Raw genomic sequence first — 7609 nt, forward strand, 5'->3', positions numbered from 1 at the left:
GTTATGCTGTTGTCACAAGGAACTTACAGTTCTGCAGTTAACCGTTTTTTTTTTAAAAAATATGCAAATGTATTCAAACAGAAACCAATTTTTACTTCTAAGCTAGATGCAATATATTCACTGTGGCAGTCATTTCCATAGGGGGTAAAGATTATTGATGAACAGAGACAGAACAAAGGCCAGATTGGTCTGTACCTACAAAGAGATTCTGAGTGTGAGTATTGGACACAGAGTGGGTAATGGAACATTGTAGCAGTGTGTCTCTCCTTCAGAGATGAAGATGAAATGGCTGTGAACAGCAGCTGATGCAGCTACCGTGCAGGAAAACAAGAACAATGCTGGTGTTGACACATGTACCTCAGGACTGAACAACAGAGAAAAACACTAGAAAACCTTTACTGCTGCCAAAAACAGCAGCTCCGCATGCTGCTCTGTTCGGTAGTTGAGCTAAGATGCTCTAGGACATTCATAGACCGTATGTAAAAAATGGACATAGGTAGCTACACTTAAAATATAAAGGCAAGGGAAGGCCATTTTCCTGTGCTCCAGGATGTTTCTACAAATGAAAATGAAGTCATTGGGAAGTCGATAAACATCTTCCTGAATAGAACTGAATACGAAATGTGTGCATCAATATTTAATAAGATACATACATTTTTTACACCCAAATCACAAGCTCTTTATGGCTTTCTAGGTAAACGAAATGGACCAAAATTCATAAAATAATTCTATCATAAAATTGAAAAAAAGACCGACATATCATAGCAGCTTGGAGAATCAATTATATCAAATCACTGGTGTAATAGCTAACTGACCCCCAAAGCTAATGAGGCCAGTTTCATTAGCTAAATATGGAACTCCATTAAGTGAAAGGTGACTTCCTCAGCTAGAGCTGTGTCAAACTGTTGCTCACAGGGATCCAAACGTGGTCAAAACACAGCAGCAACGCACAGAGGTGTAGTAAAGACTTAAACTGTCAGTGCGGATGCAGCCATGCAAATAATCTTGGCTGCAGGGCATACACATAGACAACACACGCAGGAATAAAGGGCAATTTGCACCTAAATTCCCAGGCTCAGTGTACATACGTTGACAGAAAGAGAAGGGTGTGATCTTTGACGTGACTATTTATCAAAGTCACATGTTTCCCAGGCTTCTGGTCGGCAGACGTTGTCAGTCAACCTGCAGCAGAGTTGCCATGGGGAATGTTAAGTCTCAACAATGAAATCTGCTTCACATCTGTCCGTGTTGCGCATGCTTGCACGTCTGCACATACTTGTGTGTGTGCGAGCTACTGTCTGAGCCACCCTGAACCTCTCTAAGTCACAACAACAACATTCCTCATCATTGCCCAAACCAAGCACACACCACCAAGTGGAAACACACACATACGCGAAGGGGAGGAGGTTAGCACAGCACAAGGAGGGGGACAAGTAAAGGGGGAGAAGAGGAGGAAGGTTTAAAACTGTTGAGCCTCACCACTTTCAAAGCATCTGTATTCTCCTGGAATCCCACCCTGCTCTCACTCACAGTCTTTTTGGGCTCTGGGAGACTGGCTGAACATACCAAAATATTACTGCACATATGAACACCTCATGGTCCGTATTTCTTGGTATGATCTGTACAGACAGGTTCATTCACTGTTAAGAATGAAAACCCTACAGGACATCTCACACAATCACCTGGTGCAGGCTAGTCCAACATCTGGCTCTTGGGCCAAACACGGCTCTTACAAAAGGTTTAGACGCCGGCCACTTCTTTAGTAATGTTAATATTTGGTGCCTCGTGTTTTTTGAAACCGTTTTCCTTGTAGGTTATCTAGTGGCAAAGTGCCGTTCTGCTATCAGCAACACGCAGCTTTTTGTATTTTGGCTGTGATGTGGTCACGTTTACTTTTTTCTTTTGCTAACATTGTCTTTTGCTTCTTTTTTTTCAGATTATACGATTTTTGACCAATAATAAAATATTACAATGTGATTATGTTATTTTCCAGGGCTGATTAATAGAACTTTTTTTTTCTTTATTTCAGCTAACTTTAACCAAACCCTTGGTGCAACATTTTACATGGCTTTTTAAAGCAGACTTTAGTATTTTTAGTATCAAAACAGTCAAACATGTCCATATGTACAACTAAGTAATTTATCCTTTATTTTTTCCAAATTCCTATACAACTGTTAGAATTAGATGCTGTGCTATATGCTATAACAACTACTTACAACCTGGTTGTAATTTTAATTAAACATTTCATTGTCCTACTTGCAGCTGTTTGTTGTCTAATGTTTATTTATGTTTTCTGCAAGTTCTGCCAACTTTAACTTTTTATTGGCTAACATTCTACTGTAGTTTATTATTTTTCCATGTTTTCACCGATTCAAAACATAGAAAAGCTTCAAAAAGTTTTGTACCAACGTGTGTGGCTGGGATTTAATTACTTTACCAATCTATAAAACGTGTTTGGATGCAGTGCCACTTAATTACAGTCTTAAAGGGAACTGTAGGAGCAGTTTGCCCTTGGCAGTTTTTTCATGATCGACTTTTTTCCCCTCACTTGACAAACGTTTGGTCTCCTCTGTCCGTTTACAGTAAAACATGACTTATTTTACCTCTTTAAGTTTAAACACGGTTCGTTCCATTCGTTCCTTCCTTGAACTTTCTTCCTCCTTCCTCTTCCTCTGTTGACTCCCTCATGACAGACGCACATAAACACACGCTGACACACGCACACACTCACTGAGAGAGAGACACAGAGAGCGAGAGAGAGAGAGCGTCGCTCGACCCGGAATGTTTGGCAGGATTCTAACTGTACTGAAATACTGTGCTCGCCATATAAGGCTGCAGCAGCTTCACATGTCACACATCATTTACATGCAGCTTGACGGAAGTTTACCTTAGGAACACAAAATACATCAACACACACACGTACAAGCATGCTTCCCTCTTTGGGGCTGACGCAGCAGGAGAGAAAACAACACAACACATTCTTTTTAACATTCGCTGTTCCAAACAAGCCCTGCAGGATAACTCCTAACATGTCCACTGTTGAGTCAGATGGAGGGAATGAAAGCTGAGTGGGCGATCTATTGATCCATTCCACCGCTTCCTGGAACACACACACACGTAACACACACACACACTCTCTCAAACACGCATAAACACACACACACACACACACATAGAAAGGGAAGAAAAAAATCTTGCGAACTAGAGCGACTCCGAGGAAGTAGGTATTGTGTGACTGTCTGCTTTGAGCCAGGAATGTGTATGTGTGCGTGCGTGCACGCGTGCGTGTGATAAAACAAGTCATAGCAAAGAGCCGTTCACCCTGTGGCCCACATAGTGAATGCGCAAACACAGCAGACAACCAGAGAAGACAGTTTCCACGTCTCCTCCTCACGCCTCCTCCCCGTGCTCCACGACACAGGCGCCGACTTTGGAAAGTAAAAAGACTGCAGCACTCGCAGGGAATTGAAAGACGCAGCAGACGTGAATAAGGAGAAGGAGGAGTGAGGTTGTGAGACAAGCTCTTACCTCTCACATAGCTGTCCAGTTGGTGTGCGTGTGCTTCCTGGTACGGATCCTCTGCGTGTGTCTGTCTGACTGTGTGCGTGCGTGCGTGCGTGCGTGCGTTCAGACAGGCTGCGACAGCAGACCCCCGGGCACCGGCTGGACCATTCTGATCTGAGGCAGGCAGAGCACAGCGAGGCAGAGCGACCGGCAGAGTAGGAGGCAAGCGAGTGATTCAGCAGCGACTGAGGAGTGGAGGAGCTGAGCACCAGAGAGAGGGAGAGAGAGAGAGAGAGAGAGAGAGGGAGGGAGAGAAAAAGGGAGGGAGGAGTGGTACTGTCTGTGCACTGTGGAAGTGTGTGTGCGTGTGTGTGTGCGTTGCAGCACTGGCTGTGTGCGCTAGTGTCTCCCCTCCCCTGCCTCCTAAAAAAGTGGCTGAGCTGTGTGCTGATACGGGCTGGGCTGTTTTCTCTGCCCACTCCTCAGCCTCTGGATCGTCTGTCTGCTGTCCAGTGAAAGTGCTGCCCACTGCTCAGCAGCAGCAACAGCTGAGGAAAAGGAGGAGGAGGCGGAGGAGGAAGAAAAAGAGGAGGGGGAGGAGATGGATGGAGGGTGGGGGTCCTAACTGCACTGGGCATACACAGATCCTGCAGTCCAGTCCTCCCAGCCTGTTAGCTTCTCTCCTGAACTAACTGATGACAAGTGGCCCAACACAAACAACACCAGGAAGTGCTGTATCACTGACAGCAAAGCTGCCTCATGGCTGTGTCCCAATTCAGGGTCCATGGTTCAATACCTATGAAGGTCAGACTCTGGAGGCTACAACTTTACTTTTCATTTATCACTGTCTGTCTAGAGTATAGGTGTGTCTCTCCTGTAGGGCAATAACGTCCTCCCTACAAAGAGAAGAGACAGGCAACCTCTAACTGTTCACTTACAAAACACCAAACCTATATTGTACTTGTACGTTGATAAACAACAGAAGAGCTGGACACATAGACCAGTGTTTCCCAAACTGTTTTTCTGGCGACCCATATTTTAAAAGTCACAAACCTTCACTTCCCAAGTCAATAGACATTATTCGTAAACTCCTGGGAAACATGATGCAAGACGACCTAAAAAAAAAAAAACTCTTGCGACCCACCTGAGGGTCGCCACCCAGTCTTTGGGAAACAATGCCATAGACCATTCACACTCATATTCATACCTACAGCCTGTCCAGGATGTCCACTTGAACTGTTAGATTACACGAAGAAGAAACTAGAATAGAAAACAAAAAATACACAGGCAAAGCACTGACCACGCCTCACCCTGAGGCCCAGACACGCCATACAATCCAAAATTCTTGAAAATATATATTTATAAAAACTTTTTGATTAGTTGTTAATGAAGTATTGCTGCAGAATTGAAAAAAAAAACCCAAACTGAATCCGTACCAGTGACGAGCAGGTGACTTTAAAGGAGGTATGCGAACTGTGTCGACAGCTGCCAGTACTGAATGCTCACTATGTTGTAGCAGTGAGGTCCAGGAAGCACCTGTTGCTTCCTGTGCAGCTGCATTTTGTCAGAGATGATAATTGGGACAGGACCTGGTTAACACACTGTGGTGACTTTTGATAACTCGAGCAGTTCCACCTTAATATAATGGAACAAAACAGTAGATTTAAATAACGCCGCTTCAGTTAAGAGACAGTTCAAAAATGAAGATGAAAAGAAATACAGTTTTCTCCAGTATTCTGTATTATTCAGTGTGTTTTAAAGATTGAAGCAGAGTTTGAGGCAACCCTCAGACTCCGGTCAGCCTTCACACAGCTCTACTCTCAATCACAATACAAATTCACAGCACAAAAAAGAAAAAGCTCTAAATCCAAGTCCACTCTATTATTTATTCATTTTATTTACTCAGTCACCACAGTAACTGTGAGTACTGATACCATTGTTTAGTCACAATGATGCAGACATACACCAGTTGGTTGCAGGTCAACAACACATCACATAGTGTTAACCACTGCACTGCTACTGCTAACACTTCTAAAGACTCAAGGCTTCTGCCATCAGCCACACAAAAAAAGAAGTGATTTCGAACTGATGCTGCAATATGTGGTATCCATGGAGATAGTGGCCTTGGCATCCGTAGGAATCTGTAAAGATTTTTGAGCTGCTGGCTGACGCCAAGTTGTCTGAGTGTTCCTGCACATTGTCTCTGAGTCACATCATTTCATTGTGATCAAGGGGAGAGTGCAATCACAGTGCTGTCTTAGAACGGAGACAAAAAAAAAAAAAAAAGAAGAAGAAAAGAAAAGCTTTTGAAAGTAATTCCACCTAGCTGAATCCATTCCACACATACCTGGGCGATAATTCACTATTACGTACCATATTATTAGAATACCTGTAATAATGTTGTCAAAAACATGTAATACCTATTTAAATTCTAGTGTCTTTCAGTGTAAAACTGTCAAATATCAGCTAACCTGCTCCACCCCTGGTCCCTCCCTCTCCCTCTCTCTCTCCTCTTTCTCTCTCTCTCGCTGCACCAGTTCCTGCTGCTGCTGCTGCACAGATCCCTATAATACAATGCTGGTGATAAGTCATCTCTAATTTTCACAGTAGGCCCTTAAACCCAGGGTGCTGATCTGTGTTAGAGCCGCAGCTGCAGTGTTAAACCTTTACCTCATGTTCTATTGAAATGTGACTGCAGAGCGGCGAAAACAAAAACAACTGTGCGCTTCACGCGTGTTTGTCGTTAACTCGGCTGTGAAACTGTTTCTCTGAGTAGGAATAAAAAAAAAAACAAGTCAAATTGAGGTTATTCTTTCTGTCAGTGCTTGAACAAAATCGACTTTTTATCAAATATGCAACCGTCATGCAACATCTTGAGGCCGACAGAGCAATCGGTTGGGAGTGCTCTTCGAATGCAAAGCAACAGGTCGTTCTCGCTCTCTCTCACACACACACACACACACACACACACACCAAAGGATGATTCACAATTAAAAACACATGGTGATGATGTTGAGGCTCAGTAGGAGACACATTAGTAAACAATGTGAAGATCTGGGCCCTGAGTGAAAGTCCTGACACCAACATGGAATTTCCCCTCGTCTCTTCTTGTGCTGCAGCCCAGTGTATGTCAGCACATTGTGCACCCCTCTGTCTCTGCACTGCTACTCCACATTTCTCTGTTGTCAAATTGAACTGGAATATAACGGAGATGAGTTTAACTACCTGTACCTATTTATGGCTGTACTGTTCACTGGCTACATTCTTCTTGATCTGAGAGTTTAGAACAGTCGACTGTTTCACCAATCAGTTTTTTTTTACTTCCTGAAACTCACTCTCGGTTCTTAGATCACATTAAAGGTGTGACTGTTCTTCTCTCTTGAGCAAAGGTTTGAGCAAAGTGAACCAACGCAAGACAGGATGTACTCAAGTGTGAGTACGTGCATGTGCGTGTGGTTAAAGGGAAATTCCACCAATTTTACAAACTGACATCAATGCCGTTGTACGGCTGAAATGACTGTCCAGCCTGACAATACAGTTGAATCATGGTGCGCTAGAAGAAAGCACCCTTTGTCAGACCAAATCATATTATCTCTTATTATATGGTGAGTGACTTAAACGTTATCTTAAACTTTCTCCTCTGTCAAACCATAAAACCATAACCCTTCACCTTTGCTCACTTTTATTTTCACTTTGCTCCTCCCTAGTGTACACAGCTTTCAGCCTTGGCTTCTCTATCATCTCAGCGCTCGGCTATTTCCCAGCTCTCTGTAAATGACACTGGCTGGTCAATGTGAACTCTCACTCGGCTGAGGAAATGTCCCAGAGCTTTTGTGTGCCAAACCCTGACAGCTCATCTATCACTAAGGCCGCAAATACACACTACACTCCCTGACCGGGCCTTCACTGCAACAACAGTCACAGAACGGCCCACGACGAGGAGCGGCAGTGAGGAGTTTACCTGTTGTTTATCTTAGAGGCTGCTCACAAATATTTTCATAGGAGCTGGTCAGGATTACTCAACGTAATCCAAGATAACACGCTGTAAGTGACAGTATATACTTCACATCATTTGAATTTTTGACGATACCTGCTGCTTCCTTTT

General features: G+C 43.6%; 1 protein-coding gene across 15 annotated transcripts in view; it reads right to left on the reverse strand.

The window, feature by feature from the left end:
• The window catches only part of mbnl1 (muscleblind-like splicing regulator 1), a 41809-nt gene extending 38035 nt beyond the window's left edge, over window positions 1-3774 (reverse strand). For 4 of the 15 annotated variants that reach the window (XM_008333916.3, XM_008333910.3, XM_008333913.3 and 1 more), the window contains exon 1: window positions 3529-3771. The gene's annotated coding sequence lies outside the window, so the exon portion shown is untranslated. Of the gene's footprint in view, window positions 1-3528 lie in introns of all 15 variants that reach the window. The other 11 variants (XM_025066301.1, XM_025066300.1, XM_008333906.3 and 8 more) reach the window with 5 other exon arrangements.
• Between the last annotated feature and the right edge of the window lie 3835 nt (window positions 3775-7609).

This window comes from Cynoglossus semilaevis, chromosome 20 (assembly GCF_000523025.1).
Source record: "Cynoglossus semilaevis isolate Cse_v1.0 chromosome 20, Cse_v1.0, whole genome shotgun sequence".
Taxonomy (NCBI): Eukaryota; Metazoa; Chordata; class Actinopteri; order Pleuronectiformes; family Cynoglossidae; genus Cynoglossus; species Cynoglossus semilaevis.